Source organism: Diceros bicornis, chromosome 16, assembly GCF_020826845.1.
Source record: "Diceros bicornis minor isolate mBicDic1 chromosome 16, mDicBic1.mat.cur, whole genome shotgun sequence".
In the NCBI taxonomy this organism is placed as follows: Eukaryota; Metazoa; Chordata; class Mammalia; order Perissodactyla; family Rhinocerotidae; genus Diceros; species Diceros bicornis.
Window position 1 is genome coordinate 12,056,181 of NC_080755.1, and position 14,583 is coordinate 12,070,763.

The 14,583-nt window shown below is 40.6% G+C and overlaps 1 protein-coding gene and 1 non-coding gene across 3 annotated transcripts in view; one reads left to right on the plus strand and one right to left on the minus strand.

Annotated features, from left to right (window-relative positions):
• TMEM241 (transmembrane protein 241) overlaps positions 1 to 14,583 on the plus strand; it is a 128,781-nt gene that overhangs the window by 81,009 nt on the left and 33,189 nt on the right. The gene's annotated exons all lie outside the window — the stretch shown is intronic.
• LOC131415516 (U6 spliceosomal RNA) lies at positions 7,198 to 7,304 on the minus strand. Its single transcript, XR_009222481.1, has one exon. It is a non-coding gene; the product is annotated as a U6 spliceosomal RNA (small nuclear RNA).

Genomic DNA, 14,583 nt, shown 5'->3' on the forward strand with positions numbered 1-14,583 from the left:
ACACTAGAGTCCTGAGTGTTTCCTCCACATTTCAAAGCTCTTTCCATAAGAATGCTTTCTTCCTTTAAGCTAATACCAGAGATGCTGCCACAATTTAGTACCCTGAAGGCAGAGGTAGACCAGAAAACCAAGTCTGTTCTTGGTTTTCTGATCTGTTCTTTTTATAGCTCTAAGAAAAGAACTTTTCTGTAGTTTACCTAGAATGTGTCTCTTGATTTGGTTTAGTTTGTTTTTTGATTGTTAGAGTTTCATCTTTAAGGTGCACAAGGCAGGGACTAGGGTGGCTCTCACGAGGCTCAGGGCCATGCAGTGGAGGGTCGCACCTGAGAATGAATGAGTGCTTCCTTAAATGTCACACCCTAGGTGCCTCGCTCGCCTCCCCTAGTCCCTTCCCCAACAGTGTCATAATTTACTGCCTGCCTGAAACAGCTATTATTCCATGGGATTTTAAGACATACTAGATTCTTATCGTTTTGGTGGTATTAGAAATGTCTTATATCAAGGTTATATGGTCTCTCTTTGAATGGCTTTCTTTTTGGACATGATTCTTCCAATCAGTCAACATTTGTTCAGAAGCCTTTGGAATGTGGGGTGGAGGAATGCGTTAGTATATGAGTAGTGCTTGCCTAGGGCATTTTATAATCTAGAAGAGAAGGTAGAAGTGACAAGAGTAAGACTGTTAAAGGACATTGCTGAGCCGGCTGGTACTGACTTCAGGAGTTGGGAAAAGGGAGAGGTCTGTGAGTAGCTGAGGCCACGGAGTGACTAAACTGGCCCCTACTAGTGCTGGTTGCCTGGGAAAGGTGGAAGGCTGGAAGGAGGGCCTGCAGGATGAGTGGCAGGGGCCCTGAGGCAAGATATGCAGTGGGGAAGCATGAGGAAATAAATTTGACTAAAGGAGGAGGAGAGTGTGGAGGTGTGAGAGGAAAAGCCTCCACAGAGACTACTGTGAGCCTCTGAATGGGACTGACCACGGGTAAATAATGTTTTAAGCAGGTTAATATGGCAGTGGTGCTTTTTTTTTTTTTAATTTTTTTAAAATTTTTTGTTTATTGCAGTAACATTGGTTTATAACATTGTATAAATTTCAGGTGTACATCATGATACTTCTATTTCTGCATAGATTACATCATGTTCACCACCCAAATACTAATTACAACCCATCACCACACACATGTGCCGAATTATCCCTTTTGCCCTCCTCCCTCCTCCCTTCCCCTCTGGTAACCACCAATCCGATGTCTGTCTCTATGTGTTTGTTTATTGTTGTTATTATCTACTACTTAATGAAGGAAATCATACGGTATTTGACCTTCTCCCTCTGACTTATTTCACTTTGCATAATACCCTCAATGTCCATCCATGTTGTCACAAATGGCTGGATTTCATCATTTCTTATGGCTGAGTAGTATACCATTGTGTATATATACCACATCTTCTTTATCCATTCGTCCCTTGATGGGCACTTAGGTTGCTTCCAAGTCTTGGCTATTGTGAATAACGCTGCAATGAACACAGGGGTGCATGTATCTTTACGCATTGGTGTTTTCAAGTTCTTTGGATAAATAAGCAGTGGAATAACTGGATCATATGGTAGTTCTATCCTTGATTTTTTGAGGAATCTCCATACTGTTTTCCATAGTGGCTGCACCAGTTTGCACTCCCACCAGCAGTGTATGAGAGTTCCCTTCTCTCCACATCCTCTCCAACACATGTTGTTTCCTGTCTTGTTAATTATAGCCATTCTGACGGGCATGAGGTGATATCTCATTGTAGTTTTGATTTGCATTTCCCTGATAGTTAATGATTTTGAACATCTTTTCATGTGTCTGTTGGCCATCTGTATATCTTCTTTGGAGAAATGTCTGTTCAGGTCTTTTGCCCATTTTTTAATTGGGTTGGTAGTTTTTTTGTTGTTGAGGTGCATGAGTTCTTTATATATTGGAGATTAAGCCCTTATCAGGTGTATGGTTTGCAAATATCTTCTCCCAGTTGTTAGATTATCTTTTCATTTTGTTGATGGTTTCCTTTGCTGTGCAGAAGCTTTTTAGTTTGATGTAGTCCCATTTGTTTATTTTTTCTATTGTTTCTCTTGCCCGGTCAGACATGGTGCTTGAAAATATGTTGCTAAGACCAGTGTCGAAGAGAGTACTGCCTATGTTTTCTTCTAGAAGTTTCATAGTTTCAGGTCTTACATTCAAGTCTTTAATCCATTTGGAGTTAATTTTTGTGTATGGTGTAAGGTAAGGATCTACTTTCATTTTTTTGCACGTGGCTATCCAGTTTTCCCAACACCATTTGTTGAAGAGACTTTCTTTTCTCCATTGTATGTTCTTGGCTCCTTTGTCAAAGATTAGCTGTCCATAGATGTGTGGGTTTATTTCTGGGCTTTCAATTCTGTTCCATTGATCTGTGTGTCTGTTTTTGTGCCAGTACCATGCTGTTTTGGTTACTATAGCTTTGTAGTATATTTTGAAATCAGGGAGTGTGATACCTCCAGCTTTGTTCTTTTTTCTCAGGATTCCTTTACCTATTCGGGGTCTTTTGTTGTTCCATATAAATTTTAGGATTCTTTGTTCTATTTCTGTGAAAAATGTTGTTGGAACTTTGATAGGGATTGCATTGAATCTATAGATGGCTTTAGGAAGTATGGACATCTTAACTATGTTAATTCTTCCAATCCACGAGCACGGAATACCTTTCCATTTCTTTGTGTCGTCTTCAATTTCTTTCAGCAATGTTTTATAGTTTTCCATGTACAGCTCTTGCACCTCTTGGTTAAGTTCATTCCTAGGTATTTTATTCTTTTTGTTGTAATTGTAAATGGGATTGTATTCTTAATTTCTCTTTCTGCTACTTCGTTGTTAGTGTATAGAAATGCAACTGATTTTTGTATGTTGATTTTGTATCCTGCAACTTTACTGTATTCGTTTATTACTTCTAAAAGTTTTCTGGTGGATTCTTTAGGGTTTTCTATATATAAAATCATGTCATCTGCAAATAGTGAGAATTTCACTTCTTCCTTTCCAATTTGGATCCCTTTTATTTCTTTTTCTTTCCTGATTGCTCTGGCTAGGACTTCCAGTACTATGTTAAATAGGAGTGGTGACAGTGGGCATCCTTGTCTGGTTCCTGTTCTTAGAGGGATAGCTTTCAGTTTTTCACCATTGAGGATGATATTAGCTGTGGGTTTCTCATATATGGTCTTTATTATGTTGAGGTACTTTCCTTCTATACCCATTTTATTCAGAGTTTTTATCATAAATGGATGCAGTATCTTGTCAAATGCTTTCTCTGCATCTATTGAGATGATCATGTGATTTTTATTCTTCATTTTATTAATGTGGTGTATCACGTTGATTGATTTGCGAATGTTAAACCATCCCTGCATACCTGGAATAAATCCCACTTGATTATGGTGTATAATCTTTTTAACGTATGCGATTTGCTAGTATTTTGTTGAGGATTTTTGCGTCGATGTCATCAGTGATATTGGCCTGTAATTTTCTTTTTTTATGTTGTCCTTGTCTGGTTTTGGTCTCAGGGTAATGTTGGCTTCGTAGAATGAGTTAGGGACCTTCCCCTCCTCCTCAATTTTTTGGAAGAGTTTGAGAAGGATAGGTATTAAGTCTTCTTGGAATGTTTGGTAGAATTCACCAGGGAAGCCATCTGGTCCTGAACTTTTATTTTTGGGGAGGTTTTTGATTACTGTTTCGATCTCCTTACTGGTGATTGGAGCAGTGGTGCTTTAAACAGATTGGAAATGTGTTCCAAGCATTTAGAAGGAACGTAAATCAAGGTAGTGATGGCAAGAATAAAGATGAAAGGTCAACTTGCCTGACAATTTGAAGAAAAATAAATATTAATTATTTATCATATAATTGTGTGATATGATAAAAGACTTAGATGACAAAGACTCAGATCATTTTAGAACAGGAGGGAGCGTGTGGTGAGAGTTTGTAGACAAGGAGTGATGGATGGGCACACAAATGCCTCCCAGGTTTGTAGCTAGAGACATGGGAAATCCATGGCAGTACAGCCAGAACGGGTGTGCTTGTGAAAGAACATCTTTGGGAGAGAAACCTGGTGAAATAGATTTTAGACAAATGTGTATGGTGCAAAACATCTAAAAGGAGCTGCTTTGTGTTGGAAACATGGAGTGAAATGTAGGTGAGAGATCAGGGCTTTGCATGTCTATTTGGGCCTTGCCTGTAGAGATGGAGTTGAAATCAAGAAAATGAATAAATCTGTGAGCTCACTGAAAGAGGGAAAGGATTTGGGCAGAGCAGAGCAGAGGCCTAGGACTTACCTTGGGAGATGCGTGGATGCCAGGGACCAATAAAGAGAGGAGAGAGAAAAACTAGCAGGGAGGTAAAAGGGGGAACCGGGAAAGTTCAGTTTGGTGACGTCTAAGGAAGCATTTTAAAGAGTAAAGCAAAATGGCACCAGATTGAGAAAAGACTAGAGCAAGGACATTGCTAGCCTTTGAGGAAACAGTTTTGGTAAAGGGTAGGGATGGGAGTGGGGCAGAAGATGGATCATAAATACCCAAGAATGCATAAGAAGTGGAGAGAAGATTGTGATTGGGGGTGGGCAGGGGGAGAGCCAGATCTAGTGAAGACAACTTCTTTTCTAGGAAAAGAAGGACTTGGGCAGGCTTGAAACTAGAAAAGAAGACACCCTTATACAGAGAGATTTAAAGATGCTAGGGAGTGAGGGGAAATTGGGAGAACAAGGTTCAATGGGAGGTGGAAGGAGGATGGGGGGCTCGCTTTAGAGAAAATGGAAAGCCTTTTTGCTGAAGGGCAGTGATAGATAGGAGGGGGGCTTTCCCATGAGACGCGTGGTAGAGGGACAGAGGTTTCATGGGGAAAAGGAAAGGAAAGAGTATTCACTATTTGGTTTTGATGGCTCTGTACTGAGCCCCTCTAGTCCTCAGCTGTTTTGTCCATAAGGCGAGGAGTCTGGACTAGTATCTAAAGATAGCTCAAAAAATGTTATGATTCTAATGAGCTCTGACAGTGCTGACTGTCTCTGATATTGAAGACTAAATGCTGATGCATGTACATTCAACTGTAGGATTATATATAATGATGATCTGCTGGGAGCCATATTATTAACTATCAGTGCCTACTTAATAAAGCATTTGCCAGATTTAAAGTCTGTAATAGAACCGATCAGAATAAAATAGGAAACCACTCAGCAATCTGGCCTTCTTCCATCCCTATTACTAAATTCCACCTTCTCTCATGGAAGATTATGTGTAAATGCTATAAGTGGTTAAGTGGAATGTTTGTTCCTGTTTTTATTTAGAGTTTGAACAGTTAAAATTCATGCTAATGGAATGGAGTTTGCCTTCCCATTGCTGCTTAGGATAGAATGCTGTTCTCACAGTCTGGGTGCAAGATGGGGAAGCCTTCTTAGACATGGTCCCATGTGAGTCTTCAAACCTGGAATGTGTGGTGAATGCAGAAGTGGAGCAAGGAGGCAAGGAAAAAGGGGTAAAATATTGCAAAATTAGAAGATTCTAGAACTCGGACTCCTCAATGTTTCAAGATAAAAGCAGAATATATGAGATAATGTATGTGAAGATAGCTGGGGAGTGACAAAGTGCTGTGTAAACACAGAGCATTATGTAAAGTCATAGAAACCCAGACCAAGACTTAATTTTGACCTAGGTTTGAGTCCCAGGTCTGCCACTTTCTAGGTGTGTGCTTCATTTTCTCCTCTGTAAACACATATAATAATAATGTCTACCATACTGAGAGGGTTGAATAATATTTAGACAGCCCTAGAATAGTGAGTGCCAACAGTTGGCAGACCCTTCTTGACTCTGTCAACCACTGGTTTAATTCTTTCACCAAATTAACCATTGATTTCCTGAGTCTGAATTTACCATTTGTATTCACTAGTTCTAGGTAGTAAATTTAGTGGTGGACTGCCCACTCTAGACACTGCTCAGAATTCAGCATGCATGAGAACAAGGTCTCTCTCAGCTTTTTAAATCAGATGTTATCTAACAAGAGGCAATTGATGCACCATTGACAATGTTTTTAAACCTATATAAAGAGTCATTGATTCAGAACAGTTGCTGTGCCTGTGAAAATGTATGTTTGATGGTTTCCATGGAGACCACCCTGCTGGCTGTTCCGTGATCACTAGCCTTAATTATACCCTGGGATTGCCAGGGAGCCTTCAAAGCTGTCTCCATAACAACACCTCCCTGTATAGTAACATGACCACACTCCTGAACTGTGCTTCCCATATAGGAGTTGCTCCTAAAAGAGTTGAGAGGATTCTGCTGGTAAGTTTCAACCTCCATTGATTTATCCTTCCGAAGAACTCTTAACTGGATAGAGATTTTTCTGAGTTTTGACTGCCTGTCTCACAGGCTGTTTAGCCAGGTCTCCGCAGCAAGGCCTAATGTCTTGCTTTTTTCAGTGACATGTTGACATTTCTGTTGACCTGTTGCCAAGATATTGAACTAAGAAGCAGTCTTGGCTATGTGGTTTACTAGATAAAATTAAACCTGTTTTAAATATAGGATGAACTTGTAAAATTGTCAACAGATGCTGTTAGAGTTCGATGTTTGGAATTTTAAAATGTCTCGAAGACCATTGGTAAAACTCTTGCTGTTTCCGGTAGAATTAAAAAAAAAAAAGAAGGAGCAGCTTAATGTTTTTTTAATATGGAATCACACAGATTTCATTACTTCTAAATAACATAATTTTTTACTCTCCACTTAATTTTTTTAGATATATTTGAAAGGAAGTTCCCAGGCTTAGCATTGAATCATCCCTTGAACTTCTGAGGAGGTGACAAGTAAACAAATCTTTCAGGTTCTGGAATCAGACTTCTTTGGTTCAATTTCTGGCATGCACTTGTATACACACATATGCACACACACACAAACACATGAACAGACCACAGAAAAACCCTAGGAGTGTTGTTACGACACCCATCACGTTGTGCTTTCATTAGGTCAAGTCTCTGTTGAACAGTGTTAGCTGTCTTCCTCCTTCTACTTCCTCCCCTATTACTGCTATTACTTCTTTTCCCCCCAGTTTTGTTGAGGTATAATGGATGTATGACATTGTATTAGTTTTGGGTATACAACGTAATGATTTGATATTTCCATATGTTGTGAAATGATCAACACAATAAGTTTAGTTAACATCCATCACCACACATCGCTACAAAAAATGTGGACACTTCACGAATTTGTGCGTCATCCTCCCTCAGGGGCCATACTAATCTTCTCAGTATCATCCTAATTTTAGTACATGGGCTGCTGAAGTGAGCACGATTACTTCTTTATCGTCGTCATTCTCATCCTCATCATCACTGTCTGTCAGATGGAGAGAGCCTGTTGTGTCTCTCTGTGCTTCCTGGATGGGAAAGGGAATCACAAAAGGGGAGGCTGCTCCCCTCCATCCACTATCTGAATTTCTTCCCTCTTCTCAGCTTCTTAAGACTCCTCCTCGCTCTTTGGAATAGATAACTTTCTGTGTAGCAGCTTAGTATTCCTTTTTTTTCTTCCTTCAGTTGTTATTCAGCACCTTAATGTGTTTTGGAATGGTCTGATGAAAATAAATCATGAAACCCGGTGAAGCTGTGCTGTAATGTAACTTTTATGTTGAAAGAGTGTGCTTAAAAAATCTAATTATGGCTGTTTCCTAATTAAATCATTTTTCTTTTTTACAGTCTAAGCAGCTATGGCAATGAGAATAATTTTTCATGGAAAATTAAAACCTAGAGGCAGAGCATAATTTCCTTTACAGTCTCTCACTGGGCAATAATAACAGCATGTCGATGTCTTTCCATGACATCATTGTGGAAGCGACAGGAGCATACAGTGGCAAGTGGGGGAGGCGCTCTGCTCTGGGTGAGCTCTGTGGAAGCAGTCAGCAGAAAAGTTATCTGGGAATTTTTTGTTTATGAACAAGGTTTTCCCAGAGAGCACATGGGAAGGGAAATACAGTTTGGGATTAAATAAAAAAATTTAAATTCCATTTCCTATTGTCAAAATAATTCATAGGGAAGCGAGTGATGTTAATGGACATTTTGCTATTTTGGATAAGGTTGTTGTTTTTGTTTCCGATTATGAACTTCTAATTTTTTCTAGGCTATTTTTAGTGCCATTGATCATCACAATGTTCTGTGCTGCAAAAATATGATAACAATTCTGGGTTTCACAACTTTTGACCTGAATGAATTTGCTTTAGTTCATTTACTAAGGAAATACCCTGAATTTCTGTAAATTTTCTGACTGCAAGGTTTAGATGGGCACTGTTAGTATCCAAGATAATTTAAAATCACTAAAATTAAAGTGATTTTTGCAACACAAAGGCCAGTTAATTGGGGAAGTTTATAAGGCCTCCGTTGGGGCATGAATTGATGAGTACTTGGTTCATGGTAGGATAGCATCGAATAGATGAGTGCCAAGTGAATGCTTGAAGACACTGGTCTTATTTCACACACCTTTGCAGGTTTGTGCACTCCCATCAGAAATAATGGTGCAATTCTGCATGTAGCTTGTGAAGTCCCTTTGACTGTGCTCTTGTGATGCACATGCTCCTTTCTTTAATTGTGCCCTTCATTCTGTTTGAGTTTGCTTTTCCTTGTAAAGACCCTCTATCCATATCCCTAGAACCAAGCTCCCTGAGGTGTGGCTGTAGGGTAATCAGCAAAGAGCTCTTGAGGCCTTGTCCACGCCCAAACCAGAGGGCAGACCATGGGCAGAACTGGTGCCTGTGTCAGAAGATAATGAGCTGTGGCAGTCAAAGCTAATAAAATGAAACAGTTCTTGGGAAATCTAAATGAGCAGACTTTTGTCATGGGAAAGATAGGTTTTGACGCATGATAGAAAGGAATGTTGTGGATTTGAAAGACTTTTAGTAGATATTTACTTGGTGCGATTTTGTGAAATTATTCCATCCCGTTGTGCCTTAGAGACATCTTGGTGGCCTGGCACCGCGGGGCCTCAGGTACCCCACCGGGGGCCACCCCACACTTGTTCCCCTGATTTATCCCCCAAAGTGGAATTTGTCTGAAGTATAAATAGTCATTTGCTCATTTTTTCCTGTTTAAAGTTTCTCTCTTTCTTACAAAAAGTAATCCAAACTTGCTTTTTCTCCTCTTGATGCTACATCAGCACTTTGCTCTTTAGGTTAAGATTTTTGGTGGTGTTTTGTTTTTGTTTAAATATAAGTAGACTGTGTCTGACCATAAGTCCAGACAGTTAAGTACAAGCAGGTTGTGCTTGTTTATATGACTCCAAAATAGCCAGTTAGTCACATATGTGGTGAGAAAAGTGTTTTCAGTCAACAATGAATTGCATGGTACCATGTAAACACAACTAGCTGTTAGACTGTGATTTTATTTGATTGTTTCTGTACACTTCTGGGGGCACTGTCGGGGGATTGTGTGGGGAGCAGGCTCTCCCTGGCTGCATTTCCACATCTGCCTTGTAGTGTGACTTCTGGGGCGTGGGGTGCCCAGGGGAACAGGCCCCTGGTTGCCTCTGTCCCCAAGAAGAATTCTATCTCGTTTCTCTCCTGCCTCACCTCAGGCCATTAGGCCCTGGTTGGGGCTTTGTGTCTTTCTGCACTATTTGCCAGGCGTGTGCTTGTGTTTGGCCCAGAATATGGTAGGTGATCAGTCAAGATTTGATAAATAAACATGCCCACTTTCTCTCCCGGTCACTGTACTTCCCGGCACCCTCGTGGATGTCAGCCTGAGGAAGGCGAGGATATCTGACTCCAGGTTATATGCCTAACCTGGCTGAGGGCCCGGCCCTCCACACATATTGGCCAAAGAAAGTGTAAAGGGTCAATTTTTCCCAGATGCATAATTTGGATAGCAAAGTATTTGGTGACTTATACACCATGATCAAGTGGGATTTATACCAGAGACGCAGGGATGGTTCAACATCCGCAAATCAATCAACGTGATACATCACATCAACAAAACAAAGAATAAAAACCACATGATCGTCTCAATAGACGCAGAGAAGGCATTTGACAAGATACAACATCCATTTATGATAAAAACTCTCAATAAAATGGGAATAGAAGGAAAGTACCTCAACATAATAAAGGCCATATATGACAAACCCACAGCTAACATCATACTCAACGGGGAAAGACTGAAAGCCATTCCTCTGAGAACAGGAACGAGGCAGGGCTGCCCACTCTCACCACTCCTGTTCAACATAGTACTGGAGGTTTTGGCCAGAGCAATTAGGCAAGAAAAAGGAATAAAAGGAATCCAAATAGGTAACGAAGAAGTGAAACTCTCACTATTTGCAGATGACATGATTGTATATATAGAAAACCCTAAAGAATCTGTTGGAAAACTGTTAGAAACAATCAACAACTACAGCAAAGTTGCAGGGTACAAAATCAATCTACAAAAATCAGTTGCATTTCTATATGCTAATAATGAACTAGCAGAAAGAGAGCTCAAAAAGATAATACCATTTACAATTGCATCAAAAAGAATAAAATACCTAGGAATAAATCTTACCAAGGAGGTGAAGGACCTATACAATGAGAACTACAAGACATTATTGAGGGAAATCCACGATGACATAAAGAAATGGAAAGATATCCCATGCACGTGGATTGGAAGAATAAACATAGTTAAAATGTCTATATTACCTAAAGCAATCTACAGATTCAATGCAATCCCAATCAGAATCCCAATGACATTCTTCACAGAAATAGAAAAAAGAATACTAAAATTTATATGGGGCAACAAAAGACCCCGAATAGCTAAAGAAATCCTAAAGAAAAAGAACAAAGCAGGAGGCATCACAATTCCTGACTTCAAAACATACTACAAAGCAATAGTAATCAAAACAGCATGGTACTGGTACAAAAACAGACACACAGATCAATGGAACAGAATTGAAAGCCCAGAAATAAAACCACACATATACGGACAGCTAATTTTCGACAAAGGTGCTAAGGACATGCAATGGAGAAAGGAAAGTCTCTTCAATAAATGGTGTTGGGAAAACTGGACAGCCACATGCAAAAGAATGAAAGTGGACCATGTGCTATCGCCATTCACAAAAATTAACTCAAAATGCATCAAAGACCTGAAGGTGAGACCTGAAACTATAAAACTCATAGAAGAAAATATAGGCAACACACTATTTGACATTGGGTTTAAAGGAATCTTTTCGGATGACATGCCTACCCAGACTAGGGAAACTAAAGAAAAAATAAACAAGTGGGACTTTATCAGACTAAAGAGCTTTTATAAGACAAATGAAACCAGAATCAAGATGAACAAACAACCAACCAGCTGGGAGAGACTATTTGCAAAACATACATCTGACAAGGGGTTGATCTCCATAATATATAAAGAACTCACACAATTGAACAACAAAAAAACAAACAACCTGATCAAAAAATGGGCAGAGGAAATGAACAGACACTTCTCCAAGGAAGATATACAGATGGCCAATAGGCACATGAAAAGATACTCAACATCACTAATCATCAGGGAAATGCAAATCAAAACAACACTAAGATACCACCTCACGCCCGTTAGAATGGCTATAATCACCAAGACAAAAAACAACAAATGTTGGAGAGGATGTGGAGAAACAGGAACCCTCATACACAGCTGGTGGGAATGCAAATTGGTGCAGCCTCTATGGAAAACGGTATGGAGATTCCTCAAAGAATTAAAAATAGAGATGCCCTATGATCCAGCCATCCCACTACTGGGAATCTATCCAACGCACCTGAAATCAACAATCCAAAGAGGCTTATGCACCCCTATGTTCATTGCAGCATTATTCACCATAGCCAAGAAGTGGAAGCAACCTAAGTGTCCCTCGACTGACGATTGGATTAAGAAAATGTGGTATATATATACAATGGAATACTAGTCAGCCATAAAAAAAAACAAAATCGTCCCATTTGCAACAACATGGATGGGCCTGGAGCGTATTATGTTAAGTGAAATAAGCCAGAAAGAGAAAGACAAACACTGTATGATCTCACTCATATGTGGAATATAAACCAACACATGGACAGAGAAAACTGGACTGTGGTTACCCGGGAAGTGGGGGTGGGGGGTGGGCACAAGGGGTGAAGGGAGTCATATATGGGGTGATGGACAAACAAAAATGTACAACCCAAAATTTCACAATGTTAGAAACCATTAAAACATCAATAAAAAAAAAAAAAAGTATTTGGTGACTGTTAAAGTACCTCTTATGTTTTTTAGTGAAAATGGAATCAGCAGCCATTGTTTTTAGTCTCCAGTTAGTCGTTTGTATGATGACTACCCTTCTCCCTCCAAAGAAAGAAAACAGATTGTATTTTTTCTCACACTGTGTTAGCTTTATCTTCTTGGAATAGAAATCTTCAGTTTCAGTGATCCAGTAACCTGTTGTTACCTGTGCCTTGCCCCTTGCTACCCCAAAAGGAGGATTTTCGTCTGTGAAAACATATTTTTTTCCTTCAAGTGAGAGCAACAGGTGTTCTAACTTCAGGCCCTGCATTCCCACCTTAGAAGTCCTACTGTAAGCCACGTTGGCACTATTAGTCCAATTTGCCAGCGTTTGCTGCCATTCGGCCACACCATCCAGAGCTCTTTGCTTTCTTCTGTGTGCCCTGAAAACGTTAGGATTTGGGAGCTTCAAATGTTTGAAACGCTGTTTGCCCTTTGGGATCGGCTACAGTTTGAGAGCCGCTGATCTGTGTCGATAGAGAGCCTTCATCTGCTGTGTTCCGTTTTGCCGTTCTGATATCAAGAGACATTTAAATATATCGATTCAAGTACCACCATATGTTTTAAAGTACTTGTTTCAATTTTTAAAGTAACTCAGGGAACCTAATTTATCATTTTATCTAACATTTTGGAAGTCCTACCCAGGTGTTTATTAAAAAAAAAAAAGAAGAAGAAGGATGCACCTTAAAGATTGTTGGATGAGTCTTCAGTAGGGAAATTGCGGCTTTCGGTCTGTACTAGGTTAGTTATAAGAGAATGGAGAATTGAGACAGAAGTGGTATTAAATCTGATGTGCAACTGCATACCCACCAGAATGCTAAAATTAGAGAGACTGACAATACCAAGTGTTGATGAGGATGTGGAATAACATTTCTGCTTTAGAAAACACTAAAGCTAAACAAGGTCTGTATTATGAGCCAGCAATGCCACTCCGAGATATTCCCAAGAGAAATGAAGACATATGTCCACAACAAGACACGTTCAATGTTACGGAGTTAGAGGTGATGGTTGCATAACTCTGTGAATATACTAAAAACTATAGAATTGTATGCTTTAACAGGGCAAATTTTATAGTATGTGTCTTATATCTCAGTAAGACTGTTATTTTTTAAAAAGACATGTTCAAGAATATCCATAGTAGTTTTATTCATAATAGGCCCAAACTGGAGGAAATAGTCCGTACATCAGTCAAGGAGAAATAAATTGTGATCTATCCATGCAATAGAATAGTACACAGCAATAAAAAAAAGTCTGCGGCCACATAGGTGACACAGGATGGAGGTGTATTGATTGGGAAGGAGCGTGAGGGAGCCTTGTGAGATGCTGGGAAGGTTCTGTATTTCTATCTAGTGATGGTTACATGGGGGTTTACAGGTGTAAACATTCAATGAGCTGTACACTTAAGATTCAAGCTCTTCCTGCACTTTACTGTATTTATATTATACTTCAATAAAAAGAAAAGTCTGATGTGGGTGCGGGAATGGTGCCATCCTCGGAAAGCACAGCCCACAGTCCTCCACCTCTTTTCCTGTCGGCACTGGGAAGGCCCGAGTGTCAGCACAGCACCGTCCACCAGACCCCTCCTCCTCTGGCTTCGACACTGTCTTTGTGCTGCAGATGGCCTGGGGTTTCACTTACTGGGGAAAGGGAAGAACCCCCAGGCTGATGCCTTGCTATTCTGGGCAGTGGCCACCAGTTCTCTTGAATGTCATGGTTGGAGAGAGTTTCTAATAAATATTCAGCTCAGTGCCAAGGTGAGCGTGGCAAGAAAGTGAGCTCAGGCTTCCTGGTAGCATTGCAGAAGTATTTATTGTTCCGCTTATGCTCGACAGGTGAGGACCCTGCCCTGTCAGCTACACTCTTCCTTTAGGGGCTGGACTAATTAAGGAAAACGGCAGACCTGCCGTGCTCTCAGACCCTGTGGTTTGAATAAATGAACACTCTGCTTCTCACTGGGCCCTCCTGCTGGGCCGGGCTGGTGGCCTCCCTGGTGGATGTTTGCTCACAGGCTTGCCATGTTGATTTGCATTCCTCATGCCTCTCAGGCTCCCCTTGGCCTTATGGCTTTGGACCTGGAGGTTGGTCACCTTTTGAACATGCTCACCAAGATGGTGACTCCTGAGTCCTGGCATGTCGGGAGGTGTGTGTGTGTTGTGTGGGCTGTGGGTGCAGTGACAGTGTCAGCTTCATGTGAGGGTGGATGGAGGGGTCAGAACCCTGAGGGCCTAGGGGTGGTGACCAACCCAGGCAGGCCTGCAAACTACCTCATTCTCCATCGTCGGGCTGCATCCCCCAGGCTATTGGCTCCTGCTGTAGAAAGAAGGCGAGGGG